Here is a 17881-nt window from a genome sequence, read left to right as displayed (position 1 = left end):
TCCCAGCATCAGAGTCTTTTCCAATGAGTCAACTCTTCGTATGAGGTGGCCAAAGTACTGGAGTTTCAGCTTTAGCATCATTCTTCCAAAGAAATCCCAGGGCTGATCTCCTTCAGAATGGACTGGTTGGATCTCCTTGCAGTCCAAGGGACTCTCAAGAGTCTTGTCCAACACCACAGTTCAAAAGCATCAATTCTTCAGCACTCAGCCTTCTTCACAGTCCAACTCTCACATCCATACATGACCACAGGAAAAACCATAGCCTTGACTAGACGAACCTTTGTTGGCAAAGTAATGTCGATGCTTTTCAGTATGCTATCTAGGTTGGTCATAACTTTCCTTCCAAGGAGTAAGCGTCTTTTAATTTCATGGCTGCAGTCACCATCTGTAGTGATTTTGGAGCCCCCCAAAATAAAGTCTGTCACTGTTTCCACTGTTTCCCCATCTATTTCCCATGAAGTGGTGGGAACGGATGCCATGATCTTCATTTTCTGAATGTTGAGCTTTAAGCCAACTTTTTCACTCTCTACTTCCACTTTCATCAAGAGGCTTTTTAGTTCCTCTTCACTTTCTGCCATATGGGTGGTGTCATCTGCATATCTGAGGTTATTGATATTTCTCCTGGCAATCTTGATTCCAGCTTGTGTTTCTTCCAGTCCAGCGTTTCTCATGATGTACACTGCATATAAGTTAAATAAACAGGGTGACAATATACAGTCTTGACGAACTCCTTTTCCTGTTTGGAACCAGTCTGTTGTTCCATGTCCAGTTCTAACTGTTGCTTCCTGACCTGCATACAAATTTCTCAAGAGGCAGGTCAGGTGGTCTGGTATTCCCATCTCTTTCAGAATTTTCCACAGTTTATTGTGATCCACACAGTCAAAGGCTTTGGCATAGTCAAGAAAGCAGAAATAGATGTTTTTCTGGAACTCTCTTGCTTTTTCCATGATCCAGCGGATGTTGGCAATTTGATCTCTGGTTCCTCTGCCTTTTCGAAAACCAGCCTGAACATCAGGAAGTTCACGGTTCACATATTGCTGAAGCCTGGCTTGGAGAATTTTGAGCGTTACTTTACTAGCGTGTGAGATGAATGCAATTGTGCGGTAGTCTGAGCATTCTTTGGCATTGCCTTTCTTTGTGATTGGAATGAAAACTGACCTTTTCCAGTCCTGTGGCCACTGCTGAGTTTTCCACATTTGCTGGCATATTGAGTGCAGAACTTTCACACCATCATCTTTCAGGATTTGGAATAGCTCAACTGGAATTCCATCACCTTCACTAGCTTTGTTCGTAGTGATGCTTTCTAAGGCCCACTTGACTTCACATCCCAGGATGTCTGGCTCTAGGTCAGTGATCACACCATCGTGATTATCTGGGTCGTGAAGATCTTTTTTGTACAGTTTTTCTGTGTATTCTTGCCATCTCTTCTTAATATCTTCTGCTTCTGTTAGGTCCATACCATTTCTGTCCTTTATCGAGCCCATCTTTGCATGAAATGTTCCTTTGGTATCTCTGATTTTCTTCAAGAGATTCCTAGTCTTTCCCATTCTGTTGTTTTCCTCTATTTCTTTGCATTGATCATTGAAGAAGGCTTTCTTATCTCTTCTTGCTATTCTTTGGAACTCTGCATTCAGATGTTTCTATCTTTCCTTTTCTCCTTTGCTTTTCGCTTCTCTTCTTTTCACAGCTGTTTGTAAGGCCTCCCCAGACAGCCATTTTGCTTTTTTGCATTTCTTTTCTATGGGAATGGTCTTGATCCCTGTCTCCTGTACAATGTCACGAACCTCATTCCATAGTTTATCAGGCACTCTATCTATCAAATCTAGGCCCTTAAATCTATTTCTCACTTCCACTGTATAATCATAAGGGATTTGATTTAGGTCATACCTGAATGGTCTAGTGGTTTTCCCTACTTTCTTCCATTTAAGTCTGAATTTAGCAATAAGGAGTTCATGGTCTGAGCCACAGTCAGCTCCTGGTCTTGTTTTTGCTGACTGTATAGAGCTTCTCCATCTTTGGCTGCAAAGAATATAATCAATCTGATTTTGATGTTGACCATCTGGTGATGTCCATGTATAGAGTCTTTTCTTGTGTTGTTGGAAGAGGGTGTTTCGAAGAGGAGCCATGGCTGCACTCCTCTTCTCCTGCACAGGCACAGGACAGCCTAGAGGAGCTATCCCACGTTGAAGGTCAGGAAGGGCGGCGGTGAGGAGATACCCCTCGTCCAAGGTAAGGAGCAATGGCCGCACTTTGCTGGAGCAGCTGTTAAGAGATACCCCACGCCCAAAGTAAGAGAAACCCAAGTAAGACTGTAGGTGTTGCAAGAGGGCATCAGAGGGCAAACACACTGAAACCATACTCACAGAAAACTAGTCAATCTAATCACACTAGGACCACAGCCTTGTCTAACTCAATGAAACTAAGCCATGCCCGTGGGGCAATCCAAGATGGGCAGGTCATGGTGGAGAGATTTGACAGAATGTGGTCCACTGGAGAAGGGAATGGCAAACCACTTCAGTATTCTTGCCTTGAGAACCCCATGAACAGTATGAAAAGGCAAAATGATAGGATACTAAAAGAGAAACTCCCCAGGTCAGTAGGGGCCCAATATGGTACTGGAGATCAGTGGAGAAATAACTCCAGGAAGAATGAAGGGATGGGGCCAAAGCAAAAAGAATACCCAGCTGTGGATGTGACTGATGATAGAAGCAAGGTCCGATGCTGTAAAGAGCAATATTGCATAGGAATCTGGAATGTCAGGTCCATGAATCAAGGCAAACTGGAAGTGGTCAAACAAGAGATGGCAAGAGTGAATGTTGACATTCTAGGAATCAGTGAACTGAAATGGACTGGAATGGGTGAATTTAACTCAGATGACCATTATATCTACTACTGCGGGCAGGAATCCCTCAGAAGAAATGGAGTGGCCATCATGGTCAACAAAAGAGTCTGAAATGCAGTACTTGGATGCAATCTCAAAAACGACAGAATGATCTCTGTTCATTTCCAAGACAAACTATTCAATATCACAGTAATCCAAGTCCATGCCCCAACCAGTAATGCTGAAGAAACTGAAGTTGAACGGTTCTATGAAGACCTACAAGATCTTTTAGAACTAACACCCTAAAAAGATGTCCTTTTCATGATAGGGGACTGGAATGCAAAAGTAGGAAGTCAAGAAACACCTGAGTAACAGGCAAATTTGGCCTTGGAATACAGAATGAAGCAGGGCAAAGACTAATAGAGTTTTGCCAAGAAAATGCACTGGTCTTGATGGCAACAGAAAGCCAATGACAATTTTTTTTTTGTGGGGAACTGATATGGAGGTGAGAATTAATTAGATGAGGCCAGTAAAAAGTTACATAGTTTTTCAGAAAACTGATGATAGGAGCTTGAAAACAAATTATAATGGTAGAGATGGAAAAAACAGGACAGATTCTGGAGATATTCAAAAGGTGAAATAGACATGACTTGGGCGTGGATCTGAATAGAAGGAAGGTGGCAGTGTTGAAGATGATTCCTGGTTTGCGTAACTCAATATACTGGTTTGAGTAGCTGAATGGTGGTAGCATTCGTTAACACATAAAACACAAGAGGACCAGTTTGGAAGATGATGAATTTGTCACTGCACATATAAAGCTTAAGAAGCTTTTGAAAAAACCTACATGTAAATGTCAAATGAGCACCTGGGTCAAATGGAATTTGAAGGAAAGGTTGGCCAAGAGATATAAATTTATGTGACATGCAAGTTGGACAGGGGGTATGAGAGAAGCTGCTTTATGAGAGGAGAGAGTGAAACAGGAAAGAGAAAGGATGGAGCTGTGAAACAGCCAGCAAAAGAAAGAGCAGCCAGGGAGTTAAGACAAAAATCACAGAGGTATTATATCTGCCTGCCATGCAGGGGACCAGGGTTCAATTCCTGGGTCTGAAAGATCCCCTGGAGAAGGGAACGGCTACCTACTCCAGTATTCTTTCCTGGAGAATCCCGTGGACAGAGGAGCCTGGAGGGCTACAGTCCATGGGGCTGCAAGAGTCAGAAACGACTTAGTGACTAAACCACCATTACATCAGAGAAGTCAGGAGGAGAGAATGTCTCAAGGAGGGTGCCGTTGACAATGTCACCAACCAAAATCCATGTTGACAGTGTTCTCCTGGGGATGGCTACTGGACAACACTAACATACGGGCATCTACTTACCTTGTGTTAATATTCCTGATTTATTTGAGGAGCCCAGCTCCTCCCTGTAGCTCCCTCTATGAGGCTTATGACTGTGGAGACTCTGGCCTCATGGCCCAAGGTCCTCTCAAGGCACCAGCCACATTTGCTATCCAGTTACCCACAGTCCCTCCAGAGCTGTCCTCTACACTGCCTCCCAGGAAAGAAATGCCTGCAGGGACAGTGGGTAGCAGAGTTGCCTCAGAGTTTCCCTACCAACTCCTTCAGTGATAGTCACAGAGCCCAGGGTGACTTGGGAAATAGGAAAGAAGAAAAGAACACTGACAGAAAAAAACAGACAAAGATTTAGAAAGGCTGATGGAAAAAATGATGGGCCAATGAGTCAATTTCAAAAATGCCAAATATTCAAAATCAAACAATATAAGGAAAAATTCTTTGAAGCAATACTGGTGTTATATAAGCTCCAACAGAATATAGTACCACCATGCAGAGACTCCCTCTGCCTGCTGATTTCCAAGTTTTGAAATTACTCTCATTTTGCAGACCAGTGGTGTCAACAGACACCTAAGAATTGAGTGCCTGACATACCCTTCTAGCACACACTGATTTTAATTTCTCACAACGTATTAAGCACTAATGAGGTCATATACCATGAAAGTACCTACTGTTCAGAGAGTTAGAAAAGAGTAAATACTATAATATTAAAACAGGCAACTTTTAGTAACAATCCTATAGACTTTAACATAACTGTATAAATGCTACAAGTTCTGGGCAAGGCTTCTGGCCTTCAGGCATTCCATATTTGGAAGGAGATTGATATTCTGAAAAAAATTAAATTAAAATATTAAACTGCTGTATTCACACTCTGCAAAAAGCAGAACCATTACTTTGCCAACAAAGGTCCGTCTAGTCAAAGCTATGGTTTTTCCAGTAGTCATGTATGATGTGAGAGTTGGACTATAAAGAAAGCTGAGCACTGAAGAATTGATGCTTTTGAACTGTGGTGTTGGAGAAGACTTTTGAGAGTCCCTTGGACTGCAAGAAGATCCAACCAGTCCATCCTAAAGGAAATCGGTCCTGAATATTCATTGGAGGGACTGAGGCTGAAGCTGAAACTCCAATATTTTGGCCACCTCATGTGAAGAACTGACTCATTTGTGAAAACCCTGATGCTGGGAAAGATTGAAGGCAGGAGGAGAAGACAGACAGAGGATGAGATGGCTGGATGGCATCACTGACTCAATGCACCTGAGTTTGAGTAAACTCCGGGAGTTGGTGATGGATAGGGAGGCCTAGCATGCTGTGGTCCACGGGGTTGCAAAGCATCAGACATGACTGAGTGACTCAACTGGCTAACTGATTCACACTTCTCTTCTAAATAAACCACATCTGGTTCCCTAGCAGCCATTCTGTTATCATGGCCCCAAGAAATGGGGCAGGGCTAACGCTAAGACAGAGATAAAACATGACATAGAAGACTGCCCTTCCAGGCAGAAGGAGGAGATAAAAGAAAGTGTCTGGTTAAGGAGAAATTGATTTCATAGTCACAGATGAGGTGGCAGAGCTCATACCAATAAAAGGAACAGAGTCCACAGGCCCTGTTAATATGGGATCTCTCACTGTCCAACGCCATTCATACAAGATCACCTCTTTTCTTTACACTCAAGATATTACCCTCACAAATAAAAAAGGGAGGAGCGGAAACAGCCTAATCAAAAGTTGAGCGGATTGTCTTGACCCCAAAGAGAGTGGGATACCTTCAATTGATACTATTAAGACTTTCTTCCCTTGCTACCCAGAGGGTCAGGGGTTGAAGAAGGTAAGATCAACTTTAAAAATTAAAATCCTCTTTTCTTTGCATACTTGAAGACTAGAGTGCAAACTGAGACTGCTTCACACATAGGCAAGTAATAATTTATAAATTAATGTATTAGTTGTATTTTTACTTTTTGGTATGCATTGATAACTGGTATCAGCAAAATGTTAAGATTGACTGATAGGTTTCTTGAAGAAGAAAAGATGTAACATATGCAAAGCATCTTATAAAGCTCAAATATTTTTATGTAATCATGGCACCTATTAGCAGAATTTTTGGCCTGAAAGATGATTAGTTTTTTTCATTTTATTGTGGCACTTAAAATTGGTACAAAGATTTTTAGGAAAGCAAGACGGCAACACACACGAGAAAACCCTTTTTCCCTTAGAGTGAACTGAGCATACAGTCATCAGGATATATTACAAAGGCCACAGTAAATCAAATATATGCCACATCAATCATATGTAGGAGGTCTAATCAAATGCGAATCATCACTAAGAATAAATCTGCAAATGACAGAAGAAAATGGCTTAAGCTAACAGAGATGTAGGATTTCACGTAATAAGTCCAGAAGTAGGATAGATGTAAGAATGGTTATCTCATGCAGCAGCTCAACAGTATCATCAAGGAACTAGGTTCTTTCCATCTTCCAGCCTTGCCATATTCAATATTTTGCTTTTTATCTGTAGAATTCTTTCCTCATGGTCACAAGATGGTTACAGCAGCTTCCAGTATCATAGTCTCATGAAGCCATTCCCAAAGGCCAACAGAGGCAGAGTCTCTTCCTTAAGGTCCTTTTCAAAAGCAAAACTTTCCCCAAAGCACTTCACCTCTAGTAGAATCCCCTTCACATCTAAACGGCCAGAACTGTGTCACATGTCCGTCTCTAAACCAATCAGTTCCAAGGGAAGCCTAATCAAGATTCATTTTCTGGGCTAGGGGAGGCCAATGCTGGAACAAAACTGGGGTTCTGTTAGCAAGAAAGGGAGGAGATGTATGTGGGGTAGGCAACCAATATGTCCTGACAAACACATTTCTGAAAGCAAAACAAAGCCTTCAAAATTCTAAATTTAACTAGAAGTAGATTATACTTGGGCGACTTGGTCCATTTCAACATATTAATCTACAATGGTTCAGAATATTTGGAAACCCGTCTTCCTGTCTAATAAAATAACTAGGTCAAAAACTGCATTTTCAATTAGACATTTTCTGCTACATCTCTTAACTAGATGCGACAAGGCATTTAGATATAGGGATCACAAATGGATAAAATACAAATTCCCAGTTCGGCATGCCTGACGATCTCGAGGGAAATGAGACATGGAAAGCCAGTTCAAATCTAAATTAAATAAAGGCAACTGTGCCTTCTGAAAACTGAACTCCTTTCTTCAGAATAACAGGTATAACCAGCAGAGGGTACTTATGTTTATGGATGAAGTCATATATTTAAATATAACGATCAAGCCATTCTGCTTCTCTCCACCTCCCTTATAGCAATTTCGTGACTTATTCATTTTCCTTAGACTTCCAACTCATAAAGAAAACATTACAACATATTTGCATCCTTGCCTTGAACTTCTAAGAGGAACTATATAATCAAATATAAAAATATTCTTTGGAATGTTCTCTGCTTTTCCTTTTGACTTCATTAACATCTATTTCAACATCAGGCCATTACAATAAGGCTCCTTGTTTGCTGGTCTGTCTCCTGCTCTTGGACTGTTTCAGAGCTGAAACCCTGACTTATTCTTATTTGTATTCCCAAAGACCACCTGGCATTAGCACTAGGTCTGCAGTGAGTGTTGGCTGAATTAGTTTGTTGAATTTTGCCATGCCACATCACTAATAACCTTTCATAAAGGACCTATTTCTACAAAAATAGCTCCAGAGCATTGACTCATTTTTTCCCTTCAAGAATTTTATTTATGCTTTTTTGAACCCAATTTAACCACTGTAATTTTCCAACTTCCATTGACAGACAACATTAATAATTCAAGACAAGGAATGATGCTACAAAGGTTGACTTCTCTTTGCACTGAAACTCCCTGGGGTGAACACCTGTCATAAAGCTAATGGACTTATTATTATAATGAACCAAATAGCTGTAGAAACTGCAAATGTCCATTTTCCAAATATGTTTTTACTTATCATTAGTTTATTTTACACTATAAACACAAATACAGCACTTCAGTGCATACTTCTTTAAGTCAGTTTGGAAACTTAACACAAATGAAAAAGTAAATTCAATGTTTTACAATGAAATTCAGCTTTGTTTTATTATATTTTCTCAGATACACATACTCATATAAACATACAGCATGATAAGTACAATAAAACTAAGTAACCCTAAATTATCATCAATGTATAATTAGGTTTATATAGTCAGTGGCCCTTAGTTGATGCGAAAGGAAAACTTAATCTTCTGTATCCAGCAGTTTATAGAATATAAACTATAAACAATATAAACTGAATTCAAGAATGATCAAATAGTTTACGGGGGAAACTTCCTTTTTATAGAAATATTTCCAATGACAAATTTCAGAGGAATGACAGAATTAGAATACTCATGATACGTGACTTCTAATGCACCCAGGCAATGATAAATATCCATGGCTGCTAAAATAATAGATGAAAAGTTGATAGGTAACTCTACAGTGAATTAATCAATCTCACAATTCCTAACTTAATAAGAATAACATCGTAAGAAGAGAGACAATCAGACATTATATGCTTTCTGTTGGTACTATATAACATCACCTATGAAATATTCTTGCCAAAACCCTAACCTAAATCTGCTCAAGCCTTTGGCTGTATCAGTATAAGCAAACAAAGGTCAGAGGGACATGTTATATGAGACTTGAGTGATGCAGTCAGCAAATCCTAGAATGCAGGAAACCCTTTAGGACAAGTACCCTAAAGGAAAAAAAAGAGACAGATGGAATCTCAAGATTCCTAAAAGAGACAGGATTAAGATTTACCATGTGGATCACATTTGAATTCTGATGCAAACAAAACTACATTTAAAAATATAAACCATCAGAGGGATGGTATGGGGAGGGAGGAGGGAGGAGGGTTCAGGATGGGGAACACATGTATACCTGTGGCGGATTCATTTTGATATTTGGCAAAACTAATACAATTATGTAAAGTTTAAAAATAAAATAAAATTAAAAATATATATATAAACCATCAAAGAAACTTGAATCTGACTAGATACTTGATGATATAATGGTAGTAATGGTGATTGTGATTACATTTAAAAATGAAGTATTCACCTTTTGAAAATACATAACAAAGTACTATGAAATGAAATGATGTCTAGGAGATACCTGAAAATAATTCAGTGTGTGTGTGTGTGTGTGCTGGGGAGGAATCAAGTAGAGGACTATGGATAAAACAAGAATGACCATGTGCTGATAATCATTGATGGGTACATGGGGATTCATTATACAAGCTCAACAATTTTGTATATATTAGAAATTTTCTATTAAAATGCTTAAAACTAGAAGATACAGTCTGTCCCCAAGAATCGTTGATACCAACCTACCAACCAATTAATGTAACAGCCAGCAAACTGATTCTATATATTTTGCTCCTAGGAGATAAAATTTGAAAGGAAAAGCTCTTTTATTAGAATCTAATGAAGGAAACAAAGCTCACCACTAGGAAATGGTGAAGTGTTGCGTAAACTCTGGGAGTTGGTAATGGACAGGGAGGCCTGGCATGCAGCAGTCCATAGGGTCGCAAAGAGTGGGACACGACTGAGCAACTGAACTGAACTGAACAGAGTGATAAGAGTTCAAAGAAAGGATGATCTGGTCCCAGGTGGGTCCCTTGGCTGGGCCTAATACTGAGAGGTTCTTCTCTCCTAACAAAATTAAGCAGAAAGTGGGGGATACTGACAAGATAATAAGGGGACACTTATCTTACACTTTTTAACTCATGCGTAGATTTTAACACTTGTAATGCACACACTTAAAATATTTTACCGATCTTGTCATTTTCTTGTGAATGGCACCGTATAGGGCAGGTGGCACGGCATCATTTCTATAATGGAAGTATTCCTTTTCTGTGTTTACTATTTAAGATATATCAGTCAGGATCCCCTTAGGAAACAGAAGGTACAAATAAAGAGGGCAACTGAGGAGCCAAAGAACCAAGGACACAGCCGCTGGCTGGGTGAAGAGAAGTATTTAAGGTAGGTTGAAATACCCTAGGGATTTATAAAGATCATTTGCGATTCATGGGGTCGCAAAGAGTTGGACACGACTGAGTGACTGAACTGAACTGAAGCTTGATGAACGTAAAAGAGGAGAGTGAAAAAGTTGGCTTAAAGCTCAACATTCAGAAAACTAAGATCATGGCATCTGGTCCCATCACTTCATGGGAAATAGATGGGGAAACAGTGGAAACAGTGGCTGACTTTATTTTTCTGGGCTCCAAAATCACTGCAGATGGTGACTGTAGCCATGAAATTAAAAGACGCTTACTCCTTGGAAGGATAGTTATGACCAACCTAGATAGCATATTCAAAAGCAGAGATATTACTTTGCCAACAAAGGTCTGTCTAGTCAAGGCTATGGTTTTTCCAGTAGTCATGTATGGATGTGAGAGTTGGACTGTGAAGAAAGCTGAGTGCTGAAGAATTAATGCTTTTGAACTGTGGTGTTGGAGAAGACTCTTGAGAGTCCCTTGGACTGCAAGGAGATCCAACCAGTCTATCCTAAAGGAGATCAGTCATGGGTGTTCTTTGGAAGAACTGATGCTAAAGCTGAAACTCCAGTACTTTGGCCACCTCATGCGAAGTGTTGACTCACTGGAAAAGACTCTGATGCTGGGAGGGATTGGAGGCAGGAGGAGAAGGGGATGACAGAGGATGAGATGGCATCACTGACTCGATGGACGTGAGTTTGAGCAAACTTTGGGAATTGGTGATGGACAGGGAGGCCTGGCATGCTGCAATTCATGGGGTCACAAAGAGTCGAACACGATTGAGTGACTGAGCTGAACTGAAGCTGTTACCCATCACTTCATGAGAAACAGATGGGGAAACAGTGTCAAACTTTATTTTGGGGGCTCCAAAATCACTGCAGATGGTGACTGTAGCCATGAAATTAAAAGACACTTACTCCTTGGAAGGATAGTTATGACCAAACTAGATAGCATATTGAAAAGCAGAGATATTACTTTGCCAACAAAGGTCCGTCTAGTCAAGGCTATGGTTTTTCCAGTGGTCATGTATGGATGTGAGAGTTGGACTGTGAAGACAGCTGAGCACCAAAGAATTGATGCTTTTGAACTGTGGTGTTGGAGAAGACTCTTGAGAGTCCCTTGGACTGCAAGGAGACCCAACCAGTCCATTCTAAAGGAGACCAGTCCTGGGTGTTCATTGGAAGGACTGATGCTGAGGCTGAAACTCCAATACTTTGGCCACCTTATGTGAAGAATTGACTCATTGGTAAAGACCCTGATGCTGAGAGGGATTGAGGGCAGGAGGAGAAGGGGATGACACAGGATGAGATGGCTGGATGGCATCATTGACTCAATGCAGATGAGTTTGGGTGAACTCCAGGAGTTGGTGATAGACAGGGAGGCCTGGCATGCTGCGATTCATAGGGTCACAAAGAGTCAGACACGACTGACTGACTGAACTGAACTGAACCGAAGCTGTTGCCACTCAAAGACGTATGAGTGAAGAAGAAGGAGTTTCCAAATCCAGAAATTGTTACCGTAGGAGATGACATAGCTATGATGTAGGGAGAGAACGCCAGTCACTGTCAACCTGTTGCTCAACAGAAAGGAACTGGGGACTTTCCTGGTGATCCAGTGGCTAAGACTCCATGCTCTCAAAGCAGGGGGTCTCAGTTCCATCCTTGGTCAGGGAACTAGATCCTATATGCCACCACTAAGACCAGGCACAGCCAAACAAATAAATAAAGAAAAATAAATATCAAATAAAGAAAAGGAACCAAGAAAATAAATACTCTGATGTCATCCTATTGCTTTCCCATCTTTTGACAGTTCCTCCCACCGACTGAAGGCTGCCAGAAGCCAGAGAGCAACAGAGCCTTTGGGTGGCACCCATAAAGGTCAGTCGCCCGGAGGAGGCTGGACTGGAAAGTACACCGAGAGAGGCCAGTGGAGCATGTAGTATACAATGCAGATGCTTTGGCATTTCTTAACATGTTAAAAAATGATCAAACGGAAGCTCAGAAACAAAACGAAATGACCAAGTTTTCTCTTAGCATCTGAGAGGCCCTGAGCAGAGAAGTAGAGTCTCTCCAAAGGGGAAGACATCAGATAAACAAAGGTAAGAAAAAGACCTGAGCTGAAAAATTGTGTTTGAACAAAACCCAGAGGGGAGTAAGCATGGTGGAAGCAGAAATAAGCTGGTGAATGGACAAACAGGCACAAAGGTGACAATTTAGGGAATTGTGAAAAAGGAAGTTGGATAAATCTGAATTAAGCCAGATAATAAAAGAGCTTGGGTGATGATGAGAACTTCGATTTGATCTGTTTAGATGTGATGTTGGTCAAGGTGAATGAGTTGAGATATGGGGCATAAAACCATGAGTGTCGTCATTTAGGAAAAACACTTTGATGGAACTGAGGATGAGCAATGAGGATACAGCAGGAGGGGGATCCCAGTGGAGTCTGGAACCAAACCCGGAGATGGCTGCTATCAAATCAGGTAAAGTCCGTAACATGAAGGGGCTTCCCTGGTGGCTCACTAGTAAAAGAATCCATTTGCAATGCAGGAGACGCAGGTTCGATCCCTGGGTTGGGAAAATCCCCCGGGGCAGGAAATGGCAAACCGATCCAGTACTATTGCCTTGGAAACTCCATGATAAGAGGAGCCTGGCGGGCTACAGTCCATGCGGTCACAAAAGAGGCAGACACGACGTAGGGACTAAACAACAACAGCTGTTAATGGGGGAGTGGCAGTGGAGATCCACTCATTCTCCAGCCATACGTTCACAGTCCATGTATCCCACAAATGGATGCTGAGGCTTCTGTTAGTGACCTGGACGAGACCCAGAGGATACAACGGTGAGCAAAGACAGGTGTGTCTCCTTCTCTTACATAGTCTTCAGTCTGATGAGGAAAGAGAGGTATGAATGGAATAATGAGCTGAGCAAAGGCAAAAATCGCAGTTGTGAAGGATATTCTGAATCAGAGGCAGGAGGAGCTGTGGGAGCTATGACAGCTCTCTGAATGGCAGGAGAGGGGAGGAGAGACAGAGGGGATGGTTAGGAAAGGTTCTCCAAGAGAACAAGGCTTAGGTTGAGATCTGAAAGCTGGGAAGGTGTTACCCAGGGCAAACAAGGAGGGGAGAGCAAGCACGGCAAGGACACAGCAAGGACCCAGGAATGGAGAAGGACAGGGAATAAAGAAAGCCACTGGCTCAGGACAAAAAGGCAAAAATCTGGAAGACATTGCAAAAGAAGAGATGAAAAGAATTGTAGATACCTAGAATACAGACCATTAAGGAGGTAAAACAGTCTAATGTGGTTCCAACCATTTTAAGCAAAGAGATGAGATATTTAACTACCGAATCAATCTGTACCTGCCAATGTGCTCTGAGCCTTGACTGAAGAACACAACCCATTCTTCATAAATATTTACTAGGCACTCTGCAAGGAATTGGGATATAGCCTTAGCTAGGCAGACGACCCTTAGTATATCATAGGGGTCATCACCCTACTTGCTTTCCTATGTGTCCCCAGGAGCAGAAGAAAATAGGTACAGATTCAAGGAAGATCTACCAATCAACAAATATTCACTGGGTACCTTTCATGTGCAAGACATGATATAAAACACTGTGAAAATAATATCTTGTCTGTAGGAGAGGTATGAGCTGGCTTCATTTCAATGTAGATTATATTTGTTTGCTCAGCGTGAGCATTAACTGACAAAAATATGCACCAAGATTGAATAAGATGCAGTCATTAGTTTCAGAGAGCCTTTCTTTAAGCAGGACAGATTTAAAACATGGGAATGAATCACGGCAAGTGACAATACAATAGGTTTATAAGAACAGTGTAAATTATTGTAGCACTAGATCAGATCTCTCTGAGGAGATCAGTCAGGTCCACGGGGAAAGGGACCCAGATTCTGTACTTTAATGAGGCAAGATTTCACTAGGTGAAGAAGGCCTCTCTCGCCTCCGCGCTTCCAAGATGACCAAGAAAAGAAGGAACAATGGTCATGCCAAAAAGGGCCACAGCCACGTGCAGCCTATTTGCTGCACCAGCTGTGCCCGATGCGTGCCCAAGGATAAGGCCATTAAGAAGTTCCTCATTAGGAACATCGTAGAGGCCGCAGCCGTCAGGGACATTTCTGAAGAGAGTGTTTTTGACGCCCATGTGCTTCCCAAGCTGTATGTGAAACTACATTACTGCCTGAGTTGTGCCATTCACAGCAAGGTAGTCAGGAATTGCTCTTGGGAAGCCCGGAAGGATCAAACACCTGCACCCAAATTTAGACCTCTAGGTGCAGCCCCATGTCCTCCACCAAAGCCCATGTAAGGATCCAAGTCCTTAAAGACTGAAAGAAATATTGGTTTCTATGAAAGGACAATAAAATGGAAATTACACTAAAAAAAATAGGTGAAAGATGCAGGGCAAAGAAATTACAATAAACAGAAAGAATAATGTCAGGGGATTCAAAGGCATCTATTGGTGGGAATAATAAACAGGCTGAGTGTGGTAGAAAATAGGGAACTCAGAAAAAAGTAAAGCAGGAAATATGAAGAAAAGTGATTCAGATGGGGACCACAGGGTAGAGAATTAAAATAAAAAATGAACTAGGAAATGTATTTGATCAGAATAAGGAGTCGTTGAAGATTTCTGAATAAGAGAACAGCATGACCAGAGATGATTAAGAAAATCGCATGGAATGAAAAACAGCAATAAGAGAATGGAGTGGTTTAAGAGCACAAGGTCTAGAGCCAGTCTTGCCTGAACTAGAGTCCAGACTTCCCCACAGCTACGACTTGCAATAAAAATGAGCTACTGATAAACACAATGTCGTGGATGAATCACAAAAGCAGCATGCTAAGCGAAAGAAGCCAGACACCAAACACACTGTTGTGTTACATCTACATGTATATCTATAAAAGGCTAAACCAGTTATGGAACCATCAGCAGTTGCCAGGGGATACAGGATGGGGATGAGGAAAGGCATGTGAGGGGGAATGATGGGACATGAGGGGATGTCTGGGGTGAAACAAACGTCTTTATCATGTCTTCACGGCAGTTACACAACTGCATATTATTTGCCAGCATTCATCAAGTTGTAGATTTAAAATTGGTGAATTTTTAAGTAAATTATATCTCAAGCTGATAGAAATGAAAATATCATGCAGGAATAAAAAGTTAGGTAGTAGTTAAAATAAAAACATTGAACTTCAGAATATTTCTTCCATATGAAAAGCATGGCAGCGAGGGACTCCTAAGTCATGATCCACACAGAGACACAAAAAATACTACAGTCACTGGTATATATGTGTGTGTGTGTGTCCAAGCACATGCTTAGGAATACTGGGGCAGAACAGGAAAATTCTTGATATGAAGATAATTTCCCTCCTTTCTAAAAAAAATAATCAAATAATCTTTATTGGAACACAGCATCATTTTTAGGCTCAGGGAACAGAATGATGAACAAGACAGGTAAGTCTTTCCTCTTAAGGAACTTGACAGTATATCTCAAGAATGATAGAGGTGGAGATGATGTTTCAATGAAGAGTCCTGAAATGGAGATTTGTTCCTCTAGTGATTAATACTCAGATGGAATTCAGATTTCTCCCCTAGGCCCACAAAAGTAATACTATAAATAATGGCTGGCTAACAAGGCTAGTTTATTCATTTGCACTACACAATAGGTTAGGTACATTATCGTGACTGCTGTACATGGGTATTACAATGATTATTTTATAATATATAATAAAACGTTGGTTAGATCATTTTATAAAACTTTTGTTTATGTTTAAAAACGATTTCAGAAAATGGTCTGGCAGACAGATATTTAGAAAAGGAAGAGTTGGAAAAATCATTTCAATCTTGTTTACATTTCAATATTTGAGCAAAATTTCTATAAAATTTTATATATGCCTGAGTTAACTCTACTAATAATTATATATTTTCAATACTCCTGGATTTCACTAGTAGCTTCAAATATACTTTAAAAAACTCATTCTAAATCAATGATTTCTTGAATTGACATCACAACGAAGACTCTAGATCATTCAACTTATGTCCTCCTTCATAACATAGTGATTCACAGGTTTGCAAATCTCTGTCCTCTATAAAGTTCTTAACCATAATACATAGGTTTTAGACATTTTATTTTAAAAATGGAAGAAAACGAGCTTGGATTCATATATTTGTCAACTTTTTTTGGACAACTGACTTTTTTTTTTTTAATCTTGCGGAATACATGTTGTGCGAAGTGAGGAAATAAATAACATGGAGTCTTCCAATGGCAGCAGACTTGGAAGCGTTAAAAGAGTGCTAGATTTGGCTTTTATTTGCTTCAGTGGCACTTCAAATTTCTTTGGCTATTGTAGAAGGTCTTCAGGTTACCACAAACAGAAGTGAAAGAGAATACTGTGGGCAGGAACGGTGTGAAGTACCTTATTTATTTCAACTGACTCCTGCTACAATTGATTGAAGGACTGAAAGTTTCCTTATGCCCAACAGCCGTGGACTTCTAGACCCAAGCTTACTGTGCTGATCAACTAAACTCTAGGTAGAAAAGAGAACAGTATATACCTCTAGCAGAGTCAAAGAATTCATGTTGAGTAAGATAAATTTTTTACTCTCAACTCTGAAATATTCAGGGCAGGAACTTAATTTCCTCACCCTTGAGCACAATTTTCCCCATTTTGTATTATGGAGCGGTTATGACTGCAGAAAAACAATACAGAGACTATTTGTTAACTTCTAAACTTGTTTGACCACACTACAATCACTTCTTTCTTGCATTTGCCCAGGCTACCAATGTATCTTCTTTCTTGCATCTACTGTGTCTGCCTTTAAAGTCCAAGGCAAGTAGATGAAACCACAACAGTAAAATATCTGTGAATACTGCCTTAGCATCTATGAAAAATACATTAAGGAGATGAATGTAGTATTTTAACATATCCAAAATGGGGAAGCTAAATATTATAGCTAACAATATCAATTGTAGAAACAGTAAGGTAAACAGAATTTGCATCCTCATAGCAAAAGGATAATTCAGCTGGAAGCAAATGATTAACCATAGTTCAGTACAGCTTACAACAAAATGAAAAACTTTTATTTCCATAAACAGTAAAGACTAAAATATTGTAGTGGTATTTTTCTGCCTGCCTTGAATTTGACTTCAGCTTTTGTTAAGAGTTTGTTGTTCTGTTTTGGATTCTATTTCTGAATTAAAATATTTAAAAATAATCTATTAAAGTTTTTTCAGTCTTACATAAAATTATTAAATAAGGGTGTTAAAGTGTTAACTGTGTGTACCTCTGAGATCCATGAGAGGAAATATTCTAATCTTACAGAAACATCATTTGCCCTTTGTAAATCGATGTTGCCATGGCAAATGTTTTCATTTACTACTGGATTAGCTGAGTTGGGAGGATGATGCAGTATATAGAGACAATGTACTCCCTGTTTTTATATACATTCCTCTTTAAAAATGCTCTGAGGTTTGTTGGGGGGGTGACTTTTGCATGCTAAGACAGAGCCATGCCTTAAATGTGTAAATCAGATTTGTCCCTTTATACATGATTAAGTAGAATACATTATCTGTGAAAAGCAATCTGTGCCTAGAAAGAGTATGTTCTGCACTTCTGCTTAAAGAATACAACATTCATGTGGAATAGCTCCAAATGTTCCTCTTGAATAGGGT

The 17881-nt window shown here is 40.2% G+C and overlaps 1 protein-coding gene and 1 pseudogene across 12 annotated transcripts in view; one reads left to right on the top strand and one right to left on the bottom strand.

Annotated features, from left to right (window-relative positions):
• The window catches only part of PAM (peptidylglycine alpha-amidating monooxygenase), a 179793-nt gene that overhangs the window by 147265 nt on the left and 14647 nt on the right, over window positions 1-17881 (bottom strand). The window lies entirely within an intron of this gene.
• On the top strand, window positions 14173-14520 carry LOC147370047 (small ribosomal subunit protein eS26 pseudogene; annotated as a pseudogene).

The sequence above is a fragment of the Bos grunniens genome, chromosome 7 (genome assembly GCF_055505025.1).
Source record: "Bos grunniens cultivar Pamir isolate PY7600 chromosome 7, Bosgru_T2T1.0, whole genome shotgun sequence".
NCBI lineage: Eukaryota > Metazoa > Chordata > Mammalia > Artiodactyla > Bovidae > Bos > Bos grunniens.
This window is presented reverse-complemented; position numbering and strand designations above follow the sequence as displayed.